Source organism: Lissotriton helveticus, chromosome 6 (genome assembly GCF_964261635.1).
Source record: "Lissotriton helveticus chromosome 6, aLisHel1.1, whole genome shotgun sequence".
NCBI lineage: Eukaryota > Metazoa > Chordata > Amphibia > Caudata > Salamandridae > Lissotriton > Lissotriton helveticus.
In genome coordinates this window covers 2,028,897,194-2,028,918,951 of record NC_136067.1, presented here as the reverse complement: position 1 = coordinate 2,028,918,951, position 21,758 = coordinate 2,028,897,194, and the positions used below count along the sequence as shown (strand labels likewise).

Sequence of the window (21,758 nt, the reverse complement as noted above, 5' to 3'; positions counted from 1 at the left end):
GGTTTGCAGATGATCGTCCTAGGCCCTTTCATGTGCGCTTGTTTTATGGCAGGGATCCTGTAGGCCTTGTCGATCTCCAAGGCTCTGTCGAATTTTATGCCCGTCAGCTTGGGTATCAGTGTCTCGAGTAGTGCTGCACATGATCCCAACCCCTCTTCCTCATCTTCTGGTATGCCCAGAATCCTGATGTTCCCCCTCCGGTTTTTGTCTTCTTGTTCTGCGAGCCTTTTCTGCAGCTCACTGGAGACTTTGGAGATGTAGCAAATGTCTTTATCCATGATGCCTGATTTATCCTCTATGTTGCTGATCCTTCTCTCTGTCTCCGCTACTCTGCTTGCCGTTTTGTTCTGATCTGCTCGTATGGCTGTGAGTTCTAGCTGGACGTTGTCCATTGAGATCTTTGTGGCTTTGGCTAGGTCGTTGGCTTCAGTTATTTTTTTGACGAGCTGGTCCATCGCGGACTCTGTGCTTTGCAGGTTTTTCATTTTGATCGGTGATTCCAGATCTTTCCTAATTTTTTTGTTATCGCCGTTCATTGTCTCTAGGCCTCTTCTTCCTTGATGTATGGACAGTCTCTCCTTCTTCTGCAGGTTGTATTGTGCTTCCTTTGGTGGGGAGTTTTTGGCAGTCGCGCCTGTGTCTGCCTTTGCAGTGCTACCGAAGGTGAACCTGCTTGGCCACCTTATCGACCTTGTCCTGGTTTTCCCGGACACCAGGGCTACCGCCCAGAGCCAGGTGCTGATCCCTGGTGTTTGGTCTTAGTGCTCCCTCCTCTCGGTCGCTGCTCGTTTGACTGTACCACCGCACACTTCGCTGTACCTAAACTATGCCACACCTAGGCAGGCGGCAGGGTGTGACCCACTCTGGCTAGGTAGCTTCACTGACGCGGTCTGGTACTGGGCTGCTATCTAGCTGGCTTTTGCGCCGCGGCTGAAAAGCACCGAGGCAGATCGTACCGCTGTTTGCTGTCACTGCCCGTTGTTGTGCTTCCCTGTGATGTCTTGCTGGAAACACCTTCCCTTCCGCCCTGGCCACCATAGACCACTCGCACCTTGAGCCACGCTTCGTTCCTGTCCTTGCGTTCGGCTTGTACCCCTTCGTGTTCCAGGCTTGTGTGTGCTAGGACTGCCTCATATTGCGGTGTGTTTGCGTGGCACAGGCAGTTTTTTTTTTCCCGCTGTGGTGTGGTCTAGTGCGCTGTTCCCCCTTCCAAGATGGCCGCCACCTTTGTTCGCCTCCCTGTATGGGTCGCGCCTTAGTTCCTCTCTATTTTGGTGGACGGTGGTCGCGCGGATGGAAGGCGCCTTGCAGCGGTGTCCTTGCGTTGGCTTACTTGCACATCTGCGCCTCAGACCGCCGTGCTGCGACGTGGATCGCCCCTCTCAAAGATGGCTGCCGTCTTTGCTCACCTCTTATCCGGGACACTTCGTTCGCCGACTGCCTCTCTGGTATTCCCTGGCTTCGGTGGACGGCGCTTGTGAGAGGCCTTTGTCTGAGGCACAGCGATGCTGCGCTCCCCCCCTGCCAGCGCCGGCTTGGGTCTGCCTGCGGTGCTGTGATTCTTGCCCTTCCCAAGATGGCCGCCCCGTTGGTCCTCGTTACCCGGTGGGCGCTGCACAAAATATCTTCTGCCTCACCGGCGCCGCGTAGGGTGGAACAGGCTTCGCTTCTGCCTCTTGGGCCTTGCAGCGGTTTTCCTTGCGTTGGCTTACATGCACATACGCGCCTCAGACCGCCGTGTTGCGACGTGGATCGCCCCTCTCAAGATGGCCGCCACCGTTGGTCCCCGTTACCCGGTGGGCGCTGCACAAAAAATTGTCTTCTGCTTCCCCGGCGCCGCGTAGGGTAGAAAAGGCTTCGCTTCTGCCACTTGGGGTTGCACTCGTGCCTCTTTTTACAGGTCAGTGTTCGCCATACGATTCTGCCCCGCCTTGCTGCCGCTCTGCCGCACCGCCCTCGTGGTGATCGCTTGCTCTGCTAGCCCGCTCTCACACTTTTCCATGCGGCGGCTGGCTTCCTGGTGAGCCGGCGGGGGGGCCCTGCTGGGCAGCTTGCCTGGCCTCCGTAGTTGTTGCCTTCTTGTTGCGCCTCCAGATGTGGTCAAGATGGCCTCCTGTGATTCTGCTTCTGTCTCTTAAGCGCGTGTACAGCCACCTCGCTCTCCGGTGCCGCCGTACTCGTCTCCGCCTCACCCTGTTCTTCACCGAAACCACCACGTGTGTCTCCGGAGCCCCTTACGGTCTTCGCAGCGTCTTGACTTCGCCTTGTCCTTTTTTTTTTTTTATTGCCCCGCCATCTTGGGCTTGCCTTCGCCTCCCTCGCTTCCCTTAAAAGTGGGCTTTTGATGCCTTTGTCTTTGTGCCACTCACTTCGGCTCTACACCTCCGCTTCTCAGCACATTCCCCCACACTGCCCTCCGTTTTGTGTGCGGGACCGAGGGCTATCGCTGGTTGTTTCGCTGTTCTACTCCCCGGGGTCGCGGAGCTCTCGAACCTAGGCGACCGCCCTCGTTGCCATCCAAGCCACGCCCCCCTACTGCTGATGTTCTTGACATGAACACAGACATTGCCTGCAACAAATCAATGCAAAACACTTATAGATCGTGTCCTTACACGTGCAAAACTGCTGCAACTTACAAACATGGGATAATTTTTCAGTTTTCGGATATACTAATGGGGGCTGCTTTTCCCTGGGCGCTCGGGGTCATTTTCTGACCCAGTCCGACCCTTTTCAATCAACATACAATAAAGGGCAGGCAGTGAGCTTAGAGCGCCTACAAGAGAGCATACATGCAGCCAGGCGCTGCGGGACAAGGAATATATAAAATAACATGGTACCTGCTGTGTCCAAGCGGTCAGGTCAGTCTGTCCACCATCAGCTGCTGTTGCTTCTCTGGGGGTTTCAGAGTGAGACAGACCCTTCCTTATATAAGCATGCAGCTGCCCAGGAAGTTTTACTTTCGCTTTCGTTCAGAAATGTTAAGTTTCACTCTGACTTGTTTTTTTCCGTCTCGCTGTGAAGTGATATATCCCTGACAGATGCAGCCCTGAGCCTTGGGTGATATTATATATCCCTGACAGATGCATCAATGAGCCTGGGATGGCACAGTGCCTGGCACGCGGGCACTCAAACCCTTTTCAAACACACTGCCACTTGTCTGCCTATTTTAAACATAGTTATTTACAGTGTCACGCGGCTGCGCCAAATGGCAACGGCCTTTTAGATGATGGTTACTTCTCAATATATAAAACACCGAAAAATCAGCCCAAACGGCAGATCTGCGACTGACCGCAGCAGCACTTTGAGGCTGCTGGCTTGAATCTCACCTAAGCGAGTAGGTTGTCCAAACTTGCACTTCACTAATTCATCACCTACAGATTCATCGCAGCGGGTTAAGCACCCACTCACTTTGGAGATCTGTCTGTAACCTATATCAGTGGCGTAACGAAACTTGAGGGGTCCCCCCTGCAAAGTACATGGAGGGGGCCCCCCATTCTCCGCGTCAGTCAAGAGCTCTCAGGCCAGCGACCCGTCATACTGCAGGGGCTCACCCCAGCCATACAAAAAGTATTCTGGTTCCTCCATTGGTCACATCCACCCTTTCATCGGGTGATTTACAATTATCGGTAAATACTGCTACTGCGCAAAGTTACATAACACTGCCTCCAGCCGGCCCACCAAACGAATCCGCCTACTTGATGACCCACCTCCAAGCGAAACCTGCTCAGTTAAACACCTCCAAACACAGACCACTGCCGTTGTGCCTGCTACTAAGGCATCCATTAACTCTACTCTCACCCCTACTTAAGCCGCAGTTAAGCTTTTCCGCCCGCCTTTAAAACAACCACTCGGATGTCACTGCAAACCCGTGACCGCCGCCCACTGCTCCCTTGTCCACCACCGACAGGAAGAGTGATGGCCGGTCCCCATCTAACCATTGCCTACCAGTAAAGACAGAGCCTTTCAGCTGCTGCCCTCCCCATGCCACTGTAGTCGTTTAAAACATGTTAAACAATCTCTTCAAATGACCACCCCAAAACAGTTCTTGCTGCTAGCCTCTACGGCAGGCACGGCCGGTAGTAGGTGTAACTGCAGGGCGGTTACGTAGGGAGGGGGAGGGGCAGGGTGGGGGGTTGTAATGTATGGATTACAGACTATAACAGGTAAGTAAACTTATAAATAAATAAAACGAAATTCATTGTGTGCACTGCATCACCAAATGCGATGCAGTGCACACAACGAAATTCGTTTTATTTATTTATATGTTTACTTACCTGTTATAGTCCGTAATCCATACATTACAACCCCCCACCTTGCCCCTCCCTACGTCACCGCCCTGCAGTTACCCCTACTACCGGCCATGCCTGCTCTACGGCATCATAACCATTCCTGCTACTTTTCATCCTCTGCATGATGCACACAATAATATTAAATGTACAAAGGGTCCGATTTTTGTTTGCTCACACCAACATTAATTTACACTATGCATCCCACTAAACTATACCTTCTATCAAAGACAAACCTGATCCCATGTGTAGCACCAGTCAGCAAATACCTCAAGGACAAAAACCAGAGAGAATGCGCGATTCATGTAATTAAACCTATAGTGACAACGTAGCATTTCCCCACCCACTGTCAGCCCAGCAAAGTTTGCAACCGCATAGTAGCCATCAATACCGGCAACATCCAAAGCGCATTTCCACTTCCTTTCAATGGCATCTCCTGCTACATATACCTATGACTTCTGGGTGGCATCTACCACAGACCACAGCATGCTTTGTCTCCCTAAGACTAACCGAATGCTGTCGGTGAACGATTATCTACCCCCTTCCTTACTAATAACTAATTGAGGCTAATGAAAAAAATATATAGTATTTTCCCATTCAAATAGCTTATCAAGCACTTGTTGCCGGCAGTCCTCACCAGATCCACACGTATCAATTTTCTGCTATTGCACCATCCTGTCAACCCTATTATTATCTGGAGATGTTTTTATCCCTCCGTGAACTGGGAAAAACAATACCTTGCACGAAAACAAGTCCCTTTAAAACCTTTGCTACTTATACAGGCTCGCAAAGCACTTACTTGTTTTACTAACTCTAGTTGTAAAGCAAACAGGTAACTCATTCTCAGATTGGAATTACTGCTTAGAAGTGTGGAAGTTAATACTGTGACGTAGGAGCATTTTTTGCATATCTGCCAAACACTCGCTCTTCCCTGCATGTGCAAACAAGGCAACAATACAATTTAGCTTAACAAATAGTTCAGAAATGTGCCAGACAGTAAAGAAAGGGCCTATATTATTTTTACAAAGATACATAGACAAACGTCCACTTTGTACCCCATGACAAGCTTTAGCGTGCACAGCTTGTCCAAATCCACACCCCCTAATTCAGCCCTGCCAAGTACCATGCATCTGGCGTTAGACAAACGCATTGAAGTGTGGTGATCCGCATCACCGTACTGAAATGCAAAATCACGCATAACAGACATCGCGCCTCCTCGGGTACCAGTGCTGCTAATCAACGCTGGTGTTGTATTATTTCCATGTGCCGATTGTCTGTTTTTCTGGTGCTTCCTGTAGAAAACTGGCTCTATATATCCTACACCAAAATGAGGTATGGTGTGTATAGAGCCCAGGTGACCCCATAGGCAGAGGTTAAAGTTAGATAGAACTGTGCTCTCTATTTGTGGTAGCGTTGTTGAGCAGTAAGGCAGTATCAGAGGACAGTGTTAAGCATTTGATGTACACACTCAGTCAGCAAATGAATTCACATACTCAAGAACTGAACTCTAGGCCAATTGTTTTTGTATAAAAAATATACTGTTGTTTTATTTTTAGAGCCAAGCAAGCCTGGCACAGGTAAGCATTAAATACTTTACAGTAGAGGAGGAGCTACGCTAGCAACTAAGATGGCCGCATAAGCTCCCGGCTCCGCTGACCTCTGCCGGAGGCTCATACATCCTGCCTTTCATCCTGACTCCCCGCCAGACTCCCGTGTGGCTGAAGTGCGCCTGACTCTAAAGGTGCAATCCCGAAATTTCTGGCTGCTCACATGAGGAAGATACACCGTGTGCCATTTTCGGCCTAATCCAGAGCTGAAGCCGGGGCCTCGAGTTTTAACCCTGCTGGGTTGGAGTGCAACAACATCGGCCGCGTGACTTGGGTGATTCCGGTCTCCCGAAGTGGCGTTTTTTCCCTTCCGTTTTGGATGGTGTCCGGTGGCAGTTTTATCCTGCAACTACGGCGGCTCGCCTTAAGGACTGTTTTTGTTGGGGATCCGCCGCCCGGAGACCCCGTTGAGCTCCCGGGGTTGATGGGCTAGGTTCCTCGCTGGCGGCGACGGTGCTGAGATTGTGCTTTTGCAGTGCTAACAGTTGTCATCTGTATTGCTTTGGCCTGGTGCCCCAGAGTAGTCGACCTCCGGGGTTCGGATACCCGCCTGGTCGCTCATTGAGGGGCGATGGAGCGGGCTGAAAGTACACCGTCGCTACGCACAATAATGGCCGCCATCTGGGAGCTCCACGACCGTGTCACCGCCACTGTCCAGAAGTTGGGGGTACCGGTTGATTACAATTGCCGGAGACCGGACACCGACCCTTTGATGGTAGTGAGCCGAGATGCCTCACCCGTGGTGCAAGAACCGATCGCTATCGAGGACTCTGTGTTGGAATCAGACATGGAACTTTCTTGCGACCCTAAGATGGCGGCGAGCGAGCCCGAAAGTACTGGTTGTCTGTATTGCCCCGTATCGATATTGCCCGAGCTGGATGTGACTGTCCCTATACTTCAGTGTGACTTCTCCAGTGAATATCAGATTATTGCATCGCCTCTTTTATTACCGAGTAAACAAAAACGCTTTGCTGACTTATCGCTGGTGGGTAGTGAACTTGCTTTGACATTACGACTCTGTGACTGTTTATCCTGGTATCACTCCTTTCGTGTCGTCTTGGACACTATTCTATTTCTGGATGTTCCCGCTTGGATGGCGGTTCGACTGGCCAGGGCTCGCATGACAAATCGTGACTTGGTTATAATGGATGGGGTCTGTGTAATGGATCGTGTGGGCCAGGGCTGCATTTGAATTGACTTTGGTGCAATAACTTTCTTCTAGTTCTGCTGGGTTGAGTGTTTGGGCGTGAGGGCCGGATGGGATTCTGATTGTCTGGGTTTGGCGCTACTACCATGCTCGAACAGGGATTTGCTGCCTCTGTGGCGCCGGGGGCCTGGCGGGGTGGTCCCCCTTTTTTCCTGTCTGTGGCTCCCCTATTACTTTGTTTATTGGTCGATCATAATTTGCTGCATATTACGGTAGGGGATGTCTGTTTTTGGCGGGGGGGAAGGGAGTTCGGGAGCCCGTATCGTTTTGTACTATATCTCCTCCTCCAGCTTTTCCCTTCCTTGGGTGTAGTTTAGGGGGCGACAGGCACGCTGCTAGTGGGGTTAGGTCGTAGCCATCTGCAGGGGTGCAGGGTGGGGGGTTGAGGTTTTTTTTTTAAATTTTCCTTTGTTTTGTTCTATGACCTTTCTATTTCCCCTTTCCCCTCTTCACAAGAGATGTGGCATATTCTCCTGATCCTTTCCGTCTCATATCTGGGTGTCGGCCTCTTAATTCGCATATCCTCCATTCCTGGGGGGCGGGTACTGATGTGGTTTACTTGTGGACATCTGTATTGTTTCGTTTTGCCTTAGTTCTAAACTAATATTGAAATCTCGCTGATATTTGATTGTAATGCACTCCTTAGCCCGTCTGCCCGCCCACGGCATTATTTATTTGTTACCTGACACCCGATATGTATATTTTCCTCTTGTGTTATAATTAATAAAAAAAAATTTAAAAAAAAAATACTTTACAGTAATAAGTTGCTGATTGTAGAACAGTTTGAAAATGCAATAGGAATTGTACTTTGTTTGATATACAGGGGATGCAGTAGGTTTCAATACTTAGAAAATTCAGTACATTGAAATGAGTAGGCTTTTTCAGTAAATTACAGGTAAGTTACTTTTTACGTTGCTTTTCTAACTCAGTACGGATATCTAGATTCAGCACTGGGACATTTCCTGCAAACAGGTAAGTAAGTACGTTTTGGTTATCCGTGCGATTTTTAAAGAATATTTTTAGATTTCAAAACTCCACACAAAAACTTTTTGGAAGATAATTGTCAATATTATCCTAAGGAAGAAAAACCGGTTATCGGTTCACAGGAAAGTTATCGACTGTGAGAGTTAAGGTTCTGGGGGTTAGACCCAGGGGTCACCCAGCTTCAGTGATGCACACTTGCTATACCCTCAGCGGCTCTAGGGCGGCGGGGGGCAGAGTGTTGAAGCCCAATGTTATCCAATGGGGGATAGGGGACCTCCGATTGGTGGCTGCTGGCAAGCAGGCTACTGGGTTGTGGGAGCAAAGCTCCTAGGGTTTAGGTGAGGGCAAAAGGGGAAACAAAGTAGCACAAAAGGTGCACCCTCAGCAGCACTGAGGCGGCCAGGGTGCAGAATGCTGTTTCAATGGCGGGCGCCCTGTTGTTTTCAATGGAGTATCTCCGGTTTCCAAAAGCACTCCTGGGTGCGATTACCACTTCGAGAGGTAAGTTGGGAAGTTAAGTGTTGGTTAGGCACCGTCGGTTTGGGCACACAAAGCCGTGGGATGTTGGGTGCAGGGGTGCCATTTGGGGTTGGATCTTCTTACCAGCTCCTGGTCGCGGTTAGGGGGGCCTTCTGGATTTAGACTGCAGGTGTCGGCTGGAGGCTTGAGGCAGGTCAGGGGTTGCCGGATTTCGTTTCAGGATCGCCGGGGTGACCTCCTCGTGGTGTTTTTCCACTCGAGCACGGACCGAGTTCGGCAGGTGCAGAGTGGGCTGGATTTGCGGTTTCTGGCTGCTGCCAGAGGTTGCAGTTGAACAAATCCAGTGTTCACAGGAGAAGCAGTTTTTGGGAGTGCAGGCAGGCAGGTCCTCCAGGGTTTTCGAGGTTGCTGGCTGCTGCACACACCAGGAGTTCGCAGGAGCAAGTTCGAGGAGAGACAGGCCTGTAGGGCTGGAGCCAAGTCAGTGGGCGTCTTCCTCTTGTTAGCTGGCTGCACGGCTGTTTGGTCCTTCTTTTCTTCTTGTCATTTCTGGATCTGAGGAAGCAAGGTTCAGTGTGCCCCATAAATACTAGATTTAGGGGCGTTACAGGTAGGTAGAGGGCAGGGACCAACTGGTCCCTTCCCTGGGGTGGGTATACCCCCTATTGTGCCACCCTCGAGTGGGAGGGGGGCACAAGCCTGTCCCTGTTTGGTTGGGTCCCCCCATCCTCAAGATGTGGGGAACTCGAAGTTGGGCTTCACCTCGCCTCCCCCACCTGAGGGGTAAAGTTGGTAGAGGTGGGCACACCTCTCTTCCTCACTTGTTTTTCCTGCCGGTTCTCCCGCCCAAAGTGGGAGGCAGAACCAGTGGGGACCATTTGCTGAAAGTATCAAGTGGTCTGGAGAAGCTCACAAAGGCGGCAAGCCTTTGAAGCTTCCCCTTCATGAACCCTGCCCATCCTGGGGGAGGAGGCTTGGCACCTCGTCCCAGGATGTGCATTGTTTCAGGCCCCCGAGGGCAGCAGGTTCTCGACCCAGGGGTCCAGAAACATGTCTGGTGGTGGCAACCTAAGCAGCCACTCAGTCGGGAAACTAGAGGTGGGTTAATTTTCAGTGGGCATCTCTAAGATTCCCCCTGTGTGCATTTTTCATTAAATCCCACACTGGCATCAGTGTGGGTTTAATGTGCTGAGAAGTTTAATACCAAACTTCCCAGTTTTCAGTGTAGCCATTACGGTGTTGTGGAGTTCATAATGAAAAACTCCCAGCACCATATACTCTTAATGGCAGCACTGCACTTACTGTGCCCAAGAATGAACTCAGACACTGTAGGGGGTAAAAGGCTCATGCACCTGTACCCTCACCACTGAGATAGGGCACCCAGCTAGAGGGGTGACTGATCTATGACAGAGCAGTGGTTTGTAGGCATGGCACACAGGGATGTGTGCCATGTCGACCCTTCACGTTATTCTACACCAAGACACACAGCCTGTGTGTAAAGGTACAGGGCCTCTAAGGATAATAATTGCTACAGCCCTTAGAGGCCTTCTCTGATCACAGTGCCCTGGGTACCTGTGGTACCATTTATCAGGGGCTGACCTGTGTCCAGAGATGCCAATTGGGTTTGTTTTGGGGAAAGAACACAGGCACTGCGAACCTGATTGGCAGGGACCCATGGCACACCAAGTAAAAGGACATTAGTGGTCTGGCAAAAAATGGGGGGCTACTGCAACAGAAACCCACTTTTTTACACTTTCCCTGTCTCCTAAACGCAATGCGGTAAATTTCGCTATGCAGTACAGCTGCCTGTGTGGTAGTCCTGTAATGAATGTCCCTTTTCTATGCCCACAAGATTTTGCTCATTTCTGTTATATGTCTATAAAGTTAGGTCTTGCGAGGATTTATTGCAGGCGCGTGCCATGCACCGGCAGCCCTACGATGTTTCGAGTGCGACAAATGCAAGGAAAGGTTCCTGACGGGAGCTAGGGACTTGAGAAGGGCACCAGAGCTCTGGAGTGAGTGATGTGACCCGGGATACCCTCCGCCTCCCTGCGGGGAGTGATGTGCAAAAACGTCCGTTCTGCATGGAGGAGCCGGGATCTAAGATTCCAACACGATGACGCCACAGCCTGAAGGGCCCAATTTCACTGCTGTTTTGTTGTTGGGGGAACGGAAATAACGATGAGTAAGAATTAAAGGAATAACATGTAGGAGTCTGTTTCCAGGCTGAATCCTACTTGCTTTCTTCGAAACTTTCACATGGTGGTAATAGCTACTTTCAGCAGCAGACATACCGGAATGAAAAACAAAAATGTTAATTGTGAAGGCCCCGTAACTCCTGTGATCTAGGTGTATTGGTAACTCTCATCTATGTCAGAGCGTTGATTTCTTCAGATGCAAGATAGATAAATAGCAGCACTGATTAGGGGTGTTACATTGAGTAATTGCTAAATGAGTGACAATGGTTTCCGAAAGCGTTACTGTACCCAGGTGACATTGTATTGATACCGCACAATATACTCTCAGAGTGAATAGATATAACCTCCCCTCTCCTTACTGCCATGAATTATTGCTCCTCAGAGGGTTAGCGCTTCCAGTCATCTCTCGTAGTTCCACCTGATACTGTGGTCAGTCACCTCACAGCCATCCAACGCCTGTTGGCCCTCCCAAGGTCCTCAATGCTCCTCTTTTTACTAGAGTCCATCAAGAGGAATGCTCTAACAGTCTACTATATTGCCTCATCCAGACTTTCAAGTTCGGGCCTCTGCCTGCTGGTCGTAGGCCTGTGAGGCCCAATTTACACACAGAAGAGGCCTCTGTTCCCCATTCGTCCAGCAGATGTTGTATTAATGCCCCTACAGACCTTGCTCCGCAGAAGGACTGATTGCGCCAAGGGTCTAGGTGCCTACCGTGGCGCAGGGAGCTGTGTCCTAACTCTAGTCTGGGAGCATCATAGGCACCACCGCACATACTGCTTAAGGCTTGGATCTGCCCTCCACACACTATGGATGAAACACTTCAGCCCAAGGTAGTCTAGACCACATAGTCCTAAAACATGTGAGATCCCAGTTGCACCCTACCTAAGACAGAAGATCACTGAGGAGGCACTAGAGGGTAAATCACTGGGCCTTACTGTGATTTTAGCATCCCAGAAACGGAGTAATTACTCATAGATGAAAACAGCTCTTTTTGGAAGGTTTAATCTGACCACAGATTAGCATTTAAAAAAAACTATGCAGCATTTCTACGCAGAGTAACCAGACATTATGGGAGGCCTGATTGGACCTTGAATGAACTGCCACTTTTAAAGCATGGAGTAAGTGTAACCTGGTGCAGGCAAACCTTTGATTTCTGCAGAGAACTTCATAAGTATTTATTTTGTAGAGCTGATGGAAAACTGATTGGCACTAGCAAGTTTGCAAAGACACCAGGCAGGCTGGTCACCATGAGGGTGCTGAGGAATACACCTCAATTAGAGCAAATTTTCACACTGATTCACTCATAGGTGCCAAGGTTTCAGATTGGTAAGTGTGACGTTTTCATAATTTAACTAATAATGGGTGACATTCACACAGTCTGAGACTGTTCAGTTTTTAGTAGCCTGCTGTTAGCGCACTTTACTTCAGTGACTTTCTTAGAGTTTCTTGTTGCTCAAATGGGGGTAATTTCTAATATTTATGTTTTCCTCCTCTAAATTGCTTGATTATGCTCACAAGAAAGTGTCACTCATAGTCGTTGAAATGTCACTCATAATTACACTGAAATTATGAAAATGTCACACCTCGCAATCTGAAGCCTTGGCAGCTATGCTAAGTCTACCACACAGAGCACATTTGAACATCTCATAATTCCATGCCAGACAACTCTACTATAAATAATTTAACCCTACACCATTCCAAACCACATAATTACAATCCTAAAAATTAAAAAAACACATATTTCCACTTCACTCCATACCACATAATTCCACAACACATAATAACATTCCACACAACTTAATATCACTCCAAACCACATAATTAAACTCCTCACAACACAATTCAACTACACATAATTCCACTTCAACCTATATAATTATACTTCACACAACATATTTACACTCCACTCCAAAACACATAATTTCCCTCCACAAAATACAACTCTGCAACATGCTGCATAATTTCACTTCGCACAATTATACACCACACCATGCCACATAATTCCACACGTCACACAATTCCACAATTCCTCCCCACACAATTCATCACATCACACAACATAATTACACTCCACATAATACCACTCAGCACCACATAATTTACCTCCACATAATTATGCTCCACTCCATATTGCATAAATACACTCCACATGAATCCAGTCTATGCCATGTAGCAACATTCCACATAACTACACTTCATACCATGCCTCATAATACCACTCAACATAATTTTCACTCAGCAGCGCACACTTCCACATCACACAAATTGAACTCTACACATTTCCATTCCACACCACATAATTCAATAAACTACATAAGTCAAACCAACAACACAGTTACACAACACACCACATACATCTAATCTACACCACACAATTCCATATCATGCGACAATATTTAACAGCAGACCACATGAGTAAACTCCACTACACAACACAAAATACTATTCCAGATAATATTTCTTCAAGACACACAATCCCACTCCATGAAACACAATCCCACGTCACATAATTCCAGTACACTCAATACCACCCAATTAATATCCACATAATTACACTGCACACCATGCCACATTATTTCACTACACAGATTCAATCCATACAACACAATTCCACAACTAAGTAATGCATATATTGCAAAACCATATATTGCAAATGCTTGTTTACCCTCCAATGTGTCCCAGCAGATGCTGTTCCTGGAGGGAGCTGCAATCCTTCTCCTGCCCCTGTCAGCTCTCCTCTGTTCGGCCTTCTCTCTCCGGGGCCCCCACCCCATCCCTTTTTCTGGGTCTGGTGAGCTTTGACTGAAGAGAAACAATGTAGCTTGTTACTTTGTTTCCCTTCAGTCCTGGGTCAGCACAGGAGCTCAGTGCAGGCTGCTTTAGAGGCGAGAGAGGCTTGCTTTAGGGCAAGCCTCTCTCTCACAGCTCTCAACCGAACTGAGGGGGCCCCCTTCATTTTCTGAAGAGTGGGGGCTCCTGCACTGCGGGGGCTGCGGGGGTGTTTGTTATGCTCTTGACCTATATGTCACCCATGCCTTAGCTGTATGCGTGCAGTGAGAGAGGACATCTCTGTTCAGATGGAAACAAAAGATTGTACATGTTGCATGTTGGGAGAAAGAGAAGCTTACCTTTGTTTCTACTATGCAGCCTCAATTATGCAAGGAACTAATGCTGCTCAAAGTGAGCATGTCCTGTGGTGGAGAAGACTTGTGCTGATTCCATCCTAGCTGTACCTATCCTCCGAAGTTGGTGTGTTCGCACAGTTTCTGTCAAGATGTGCCTATTATATGAAAAGAGGTGTTTCCAATGATGCTGCCCCATGTTATAAAAATGACAAAGGATATTTTGAAAGTACTTGCCTAACATGCCCTGGCCGGTCAGAAGCTTTTAGTGGATCCAAGGCAAAAAGTAGTTGCAGGTCCCCGAGTCACAGTTTCCCAGCTTAATCATAATGTATGACTCTGGGGATTACTTTTCTTCCCTCTGCTCCTTTACTGTGGTCATCACATGTGAGAGCACCTTTATATCATTTATATCGTTCAGTTCCGCATGCATACTGTACAGAATCCACTCTCTTATATGGTTTGATAAACAATAATGGTGCTTCATCTATACCAACAATAAAGACCATCTAGAGGTGGCACAAGACTACTGACTTGCCTCTTAGGTCAGACATACAATTCAAAACCAAAGGGGATGATGGCGGAGTGTTGAATATTGCAAGCACTCACCCCCAGTCAACTGATCTGGATTTAATCCATCATCATTATTTAGCTCACTCTGCCACCCCAGTTCAGACATGGCCATATGCAAATCAGTCTGACCCTGTGCCTCATGGGAACAGTCCAGCTTGACCTGCCAAGCCATGTCTTCCCTGGACCGGAAACAAGCATCCTGGGACCGGATCCGGTTCATAACCATCACCAGCCTGGCTATCTTGAATCCAGTGGCAAAGTGAGCAAGGGACCCACGTCCGGTCATACCCTGCCAACTTAGGGCGAACAAAGCAATGTTTGCAATGTTCAACACTCCGTCCATCATACCCTTTGGTTTTGCTTCGTTCGCCCTAAATTGGCAGTGAGCTAAAGAATGATGATGGATGAAACCCAGATCAGTTGACTGAGGGTAAGTACTTGCAATGTTCAACACTCCGTCCATCATCCCCTTTGTGGGGAAAGAATGTGATACTTATCAAGGGCTGGAATTGAACAATGTCGAACCAGGAAACTTGGTTTCTATCCTAGCTTCAAAACTTAACCAAAGCGGTGTGAACCTCGGCTATTGCTTTTCTTTCCTGTTGCCTTTTATTGTAATACTTAGACACTCATCTGTAAATAAAGTGGCAGTCAGCAATGCTTTCAGAAGGGCTTGAGGTCCAGAATAAGCTAAGAGCTGTACTCCTCAGCCGTCATGGTGCTGCCTTTCCTGACTGGAAGCAACAAAGAAAAAGCTGCAGAGAGTTACGGGACCAGGCCATCACCGTCTTACTGCCACTGCCCTGCTGGCACCGATTAATAATTGGGAACGTGATTAGCAATCTCAAGGCCTATGTACACCCCCTTCCCTGAGCCAGTCGACTGTGTGTGTCTTGGCAGGGTGGGCATGGCTAATTTCATAGCACAGGCTACAATCACAGTAACTCACACACTGAAACATGCTGCACGTGAGGACAGATTCGCCAATAGCATGTGGCAAGGCCTCTTCAAGGTATGCGGCTTGAGGAAATTTGCCCCATTGCCTCCTGCACCCCCACAACTTCTAAAGCTGCTGAACTTGCACTAGGAAGCAGGGACTGTTTCAAAGTCTTTGATGTGAAATACCTATATTCCAGGAGAACAAGCCCGATCCCAAGGTGCAATATTCCAGCACAGAAACATGCAGACGGAAAAGATAATTATATTCCATTGCTCTGCATTCCTGTTTTTTAATTTTTGTGATAGGGAGACACCAGGTGGTAGAAACTAAGTCCAGGAGCTATGAGGGAGCACACCCATTGATAGGATGATAGTAAATGCGCACAGTTTTACAGGTAAAAGGGTTTTGTACAGTGAATTAGTATGCTATGGGCAAGAATACTGTAAGTAATGGAATGATGGAACTTTGTAACCATGTTCTGAATCAATGCTTCTTCCTCATATAAAGCGCTTTGATACCTCCGGGTATAGCCAGCGCTATATAAAACTTTTCAAATAAATAAATAAAATAAATAAAGTAAAAATATTTTTAGCTCACCCACGTACAATATTAATATAGCTCTGGCAGTTTAACAAACAAAGAACATAAAAATCAACGTTAGTGACACAACCACACCATAACTAGTAGACAACCAGTAAAGGATAATACTGTTGCATGTTTCCCATTTCAAGAAATGGAACTCTCTGTAAAAGCATATCATGCTTTGTAGGTATGTGTTCATCATCTTATGCGAGTATATGAATGTGTATGAATGTATGCTAATTGCATAAGAGGTTTGGCAGTTTCTTTCAGAATGTGTGTACTTCTTGCATGCTTATAGAAGTTGTACAACAGTTTTTGTACTCTCGCTTTAGTGTGCTAGCTTCCTGTGTTTTATCCGACCTGTATGTGTGAGAGAATCGTGTTACGATCCTTCTGCACTGCCATCTGTCTTTAACTTATCTGTGTTGCCAATGCTTGCTTAATGAATTCTGTGAGTGGAAGAGGGAACCCATACAAAATATAAATGCAGAGTTTAATTTTGGATTTACACTTGATACAAGCTTGTTTTTAAAAAAACTCACAAGGGGTCAGTTCTGGTATTTTAGCAACCAGCACTTTCTATGCTGGTGTTTGGAATCCATGGTAAACCTATTCAAAACTACAAGCCTAATAATGCAACATGCTGCTTGTTGGAAAAATATGAACAATGCTATTATATGTCATAGTGCCAAAGCTCAGAGTTGTGAAATGCAAAATAAAATTTTGTTCCAGGATTTGTTCTTTCTTACTTGTAGATAAATCACATGTTAAGCTGCCATGTGAGCAGCCACAGTTAGATATGTATAGACACACTTAGAAAAAAGAAAACCACTGTCCTGTCACTGCTATTCCCGAACACATCGTTGGTCAAGAATGTTGTGTGATTTAAGAAGGGCATTTTCAAAACACTCTGAAGCATCTTTCTTGAATAAGTGCAGCACATGCTGCCACACGAGGGCCACCAGTGAATGTTGTAATATTTTGGTTTCACCTGCACAGTGCTCGCGCTGTGCTCGCAAAGTCTTTAATATATATTTTTTTTAAATACTAAAAGGGGCTTAGAACCCTTCCAATACTTTCCTTTTTCTTGTTAAATAATTTTTCATTAAAAGAATGAACACAGAGTGAAAACATTACATATCTCAGAGGATATCTAGCAGGAGACATACAAAGGATAGTATAATCTATTTGAAACAGGAATAATAAAAGAAAGTACATTGTGCAACTATTATAATAAAACACTATAATATAATAAGATAAAAATAATGAGAATAAAAAATCCTAACATCGTATAAAATAATATGTTCTAGAAAAAGAAGAGAAGAGTATGTTATATGTATATATTTTTTCAAAGAAACGAGAGAGAGAATTGAAAAAGGAGAAGAGAAGAAAGAAGGGAAGACGAGAAAGAGTGAAAAGAAGGAAAAATGAATAGATTAAAAAGTGGTATTATAAGAAAGATGAGTGTGAGGACAGAAATGTAGCAAAAGGTAACCATAATAAATCCGACTTAATCTTTAGATGAATAGAAGAGTGAGAGGCAGAGGCAATTCTGTGTTTATCAGAAATTAAATTAAATTCCACCAACGTAAAAAGGATAATTTAGAATTGTCTTTCCAACAAGTTAATATAACTTTAAAAGCAACAAAATCAGGAGATGAAGTACCTAAAAATGTATTGTGAATAACAAATGGAACATCACAAGAAAAAATCAAAGCACTTTCGACCATATAGCTTTCGAGAAGTCATAAAACGTGGAACAATAGTGAAGTAAATGTATCAATGTTCCTTCAGAAGAAAGACAGGACCAACATAACAGTGATATAGAATGATCAATTTCGTGTTAAAAGATGGGAGTAATTACAACTCTGTTGTAAATGAAATATAGGGTTTGTATAATGTTGGCAGCTTTAGAAGTTTAAAAAATCTTTTGCCAAAATCGATCCCATTGAAGAACAGTCAGCAATTGAGATGAATCCTGTTCCCAAGCTAGTTCGATAGGAGATTTACTCAAAATGCTAGTAGCTAAGTATAATGTTTTATAAATAAAAGAGGCACTCGGGATTGGGTTATAAGGAATTTTAAATAGGGGTGTAACAGGCGTAAACGAAATAGGAGTGGGATTGGAATTAAAATTCTGTAAAAAGGTTTGGAGAACAGGTGATTATGTGTTATATTGCTGGATGTAAGTGTCAGCGAGGCTACATTTCTCTTCTAGTTGGGGAAAGGGTAGAATCGAATTGGTAACTATCAACTGATGTATATAGAAAATGCCCTTCTCTTTCTAGTGCTTATAGTAAAAGGATTTATGGTGGAATTTGATGTGTTTATTAAACCATATTGAAGAAGATAAAAAAGATTGATATGGGTCAAAACTCTGGAAAAAAGTGTATGTATTGGATGATGAGAATATTTTAAGATAGGATATTTGGAAATTAAAGTACAATTGGTCATAAACATAACATCCGGAAAAGAAAAGTCATTTAACAGAGAGCGTTCTACAGTGACCCATGATGTCACAGGTAAATCTTGATAGTCTCCAGATATGGCAGAAAATTGACCAATCAAAAAAGCATTGTGGTATAGTTTGAAATCAGGAAATTGAACAAAACCCTCTGATTTTGGGCGAATTAATTTAGAAAGGGCAATACAAGCACATTTCTTGTTCCATAGAAATTTGGTACATAAAGAATCAATCTGTGAAAAATAATAATTAGGAATTTTAAAAGGTAACATTGAATGTATAAATAGCACCTTGGGAACAATTATCATTTTGATCGTATCCAGTCTGCCCCATCAGGATAAAAATAAAAGGGGGCCAGGAAGATAACAAATTAAGGCAGTAAAATATGGGATCGAGTGTCAGGAATATTTGAGGAAAACCATGTTCCTAAGTATTTAAACTTTTGGGGGCACCAAGAACAATTGGATGTGTCAAACATACAGCGGTAGCAGGGTGAATTTAAAGGTAAAATCTCAGTTTTGGAAAAATTAAGTTTGTAACCAGAGACAGTGGAAAACAAAGCAATCTCTTGTAGAAAAGGTTAAAGGGATGGTTAAAGGGATTTGCAAGGATTGGACATGTAAATAAGGCTATCGTCTGCATAGGCAGAAAGTTTAATTTTGTGGGAGTTAAGTTTAACCCCTTCCATGCTGATGACGTCCGGGAGCCATCATGGCACACAGTGCTCGTGTGCTGATGACGGCTCCCAGCCGTCATGACCGCACCTGCGATTGGAATGTGCCGCACAGGCGCAGAATCGCGGCCGCAGCCTGGGGTTAAAACCAGTAATGTTAGGGTTATGTCTAATTCGTTCGAGAAAGGGTTCTAAGCAGAGGAGGAAAAGTTATGAAGAAAGGGGGCAGCCCTGACAGGTACCTCTTTGTAGATGAAAATATGAGGAAAAAAGGCCATTAAAAAAATACACAAGCGTGTGAAGCAGTATACAGTAATTTGATATATGAAATAAACCTTTGACCAAAACCAAACCATTGAAGAGTGAGAAGCATGTATTGCCAATTTATTCGGTCAAAAGCTTTTTCAGCATCAAATGATAGGGCAGATAGAGGAGAAGAGTACTTCTTTCCAAGAGCAAGAATATTAGAGAACATTCTGGCATTGTCGGAGGCAAGGCGGCCTTCAACAAATCTGGTTTAATGAGACGGAGGATAACTTTTTCTAAGCGGGAAGCCAAAATCTTTGCAAACATCATTATTGATTAGGGAGATGGGGTGAAAATCTTTACAAAAGGAAGAATCCTTTTCTGGTTTGGGGATGACAATAATAAGGGCTTCTAAGAAAGAACCACAGGCTTTAGAGTTGGAGAGGAATGAATTAAAAAGATCTAATAGTTTTGGTGGAAAAATTGAGGAAAAGGTTAAAAATAGTTCAACTGAGAAGCCATCTGGTCCTTTTTAAAGTTTTAAAAGCATTGGTTATCTCTTGAAGGCAAATATCATTTTCAAGAGGAAAAAAGTATCAGGGAAGGAGTGAGGTTTGTGGATACCTTGGAAAATAGTTTCAAAATCCCCTTCAGAAGGATTAGTATCCTCTGTGTATAAAAGATTATAATGGGACTGAAATGTGTCTACAATGTTTAAATCAGAGAAGAGAAGTTTATTGGTTGTCTCAGAGTGGATAGGTCCAATACTTTTACATTCTGATTTGATTTTTAAATAATTTGCTAACATCTTCCCAGCTTTGTTCTGGCCACCATGAAATTTCGATGTAATCTTTAAAAGAATATTACAGGCATCCACAGTGGCAATTTTATTCAAGGTAGATTTGGCTGCAATCAAGTCTTATAAAGTGGAGGAAGATGTAGAGGAAAAATTATTATGTTCCAGGGTTTTGATTTGTTGTAGAGTTTCCTGATATTTAGCATTCAGTAATTTTTTCTTCTTTTGAAGAGTAAGCAATAGTAAAGGCTATAAATGCTGCTTTGAACGCATCCCAGTTGTTAAGGACTGAGATGTCTACTGGTTGGTTGAAATGAAAAAATTAATTAGTAAAGGCGGTCGCTGCTTTTATGAATGTTTGGTCTGAAAGAAGGGGATTGTTAAAACGCCAACGGCCTTGTTTGCATTTAGTAAGTGACAAATCAAAAGAAGCAGACATGGGAGCATGGTCAGAAATAAAAATAGATCAAATTTCAGAGGAATGGATATAAGGGAATAATGATTTAGAGGCCATACATCACATCATACATAGGACGAGAGGTGATGGCAGACTGAAATGACTTGTGAGTCTTATCAGGCTTAAATTTACATTTTGATTTTCTATCAGAGAATGGATCCAGCCAATTATTAAAGTCGCCACCAACAATTATATTGGGATGAGAAATTGAAGATAGTTTCAAATGAATACAATGCCAAACCTGTGTGTCTGGTTTGACAGGGCCATAACTATTAAGTGACTTGTATAGCAACACCACCATGACGATCAAGAGCAGAAGAAAAAACAATTTGGTTGACCCAATGACAGTTATGCTTAAGAGATTCCACATCATTACAATGAGTGTCCTGTAAAAAAGCAACATGAGTATTAAGTTTGGATAAATGAAACAATACCTTTTGACACTTGCCAGGATAACCTAGACCACACACATTCCATGAGACAACATTAAACATGTTGATGGGTGAGAGGGAACCTATGGAAACAGGAACAATAAGCTGAAAGACCAACACAAAAGAAGAAGAAACAACATTTATCAAATGATGAACGAAAGACACGCAACAAAGTAAAATTGTAATTAAGAACAGAAGAATAAAAGTAAAGTAAGACACTCATAGAGGCAATAACGTAATAATAAAAAGCCGAGAGGGAAAATAGCCAAGGAACAAAAAAAGAGGAGGAGAAGGAAGAAGAAAAAGAGAAAAAAGTTAAGTAAGTAAACAGATCAATGAGAACAATCCAGATCAGAAGAGAGATAGGTAACTGATATGAGAGGAGCATGGTGACGCCGAAGACAAGGGCGGCAGTAAAACAGATAGGCACTAGAAGGCCTCAGAGAAATAAAGAAATAATCACATAATAGGCGACAGAAAGTAAAAAAGAGGAAAAGCGAGGGAATAGAATTAGGACGTAAAAGGAATAAAAGGTAAGTAAGCATAACAAAAAACAGAAAAAAAGAAGAGTAAAATGAGTCATGGAGAGTCAAGATCAATATATATTAGAAAAACAGTATCAACCAATTAACTGTGAAAAAATTAAGCGTTAGTTTTCAAGTTAGAAGAACAATACAACCATTTCACTAAAAGAAAAATCAAGCATTAGTTT

At 44.9% G+C, this 21,758-nt stretch overlaps 1 pseudogene across 1 annotated transcript in view; it reads right to left on the bottom strand.

Annotated features, from left to right (window-relative positions):
- Positions 1 to 2,971, bottom strand: part of LOC144763949 (interferon-induced very large GTPase 1-like) — a 123,730-nt pseudogene extending 120,759 nt beyond the window's left edge. Inside the window, exon 1 of the transcript XR_013596283.1 lies at positions 2,812 to 2,971. The product of XR_013596283.1 is annotated as an interferon-induced very large GTPase 1-like (transcript). The remainder of the gene's footprint in view (positions 1 to 2,811) is intronic.
- Between the last annotated feature and the right edge of the window lie 18,787 nt (positions 2,972 to 21,758).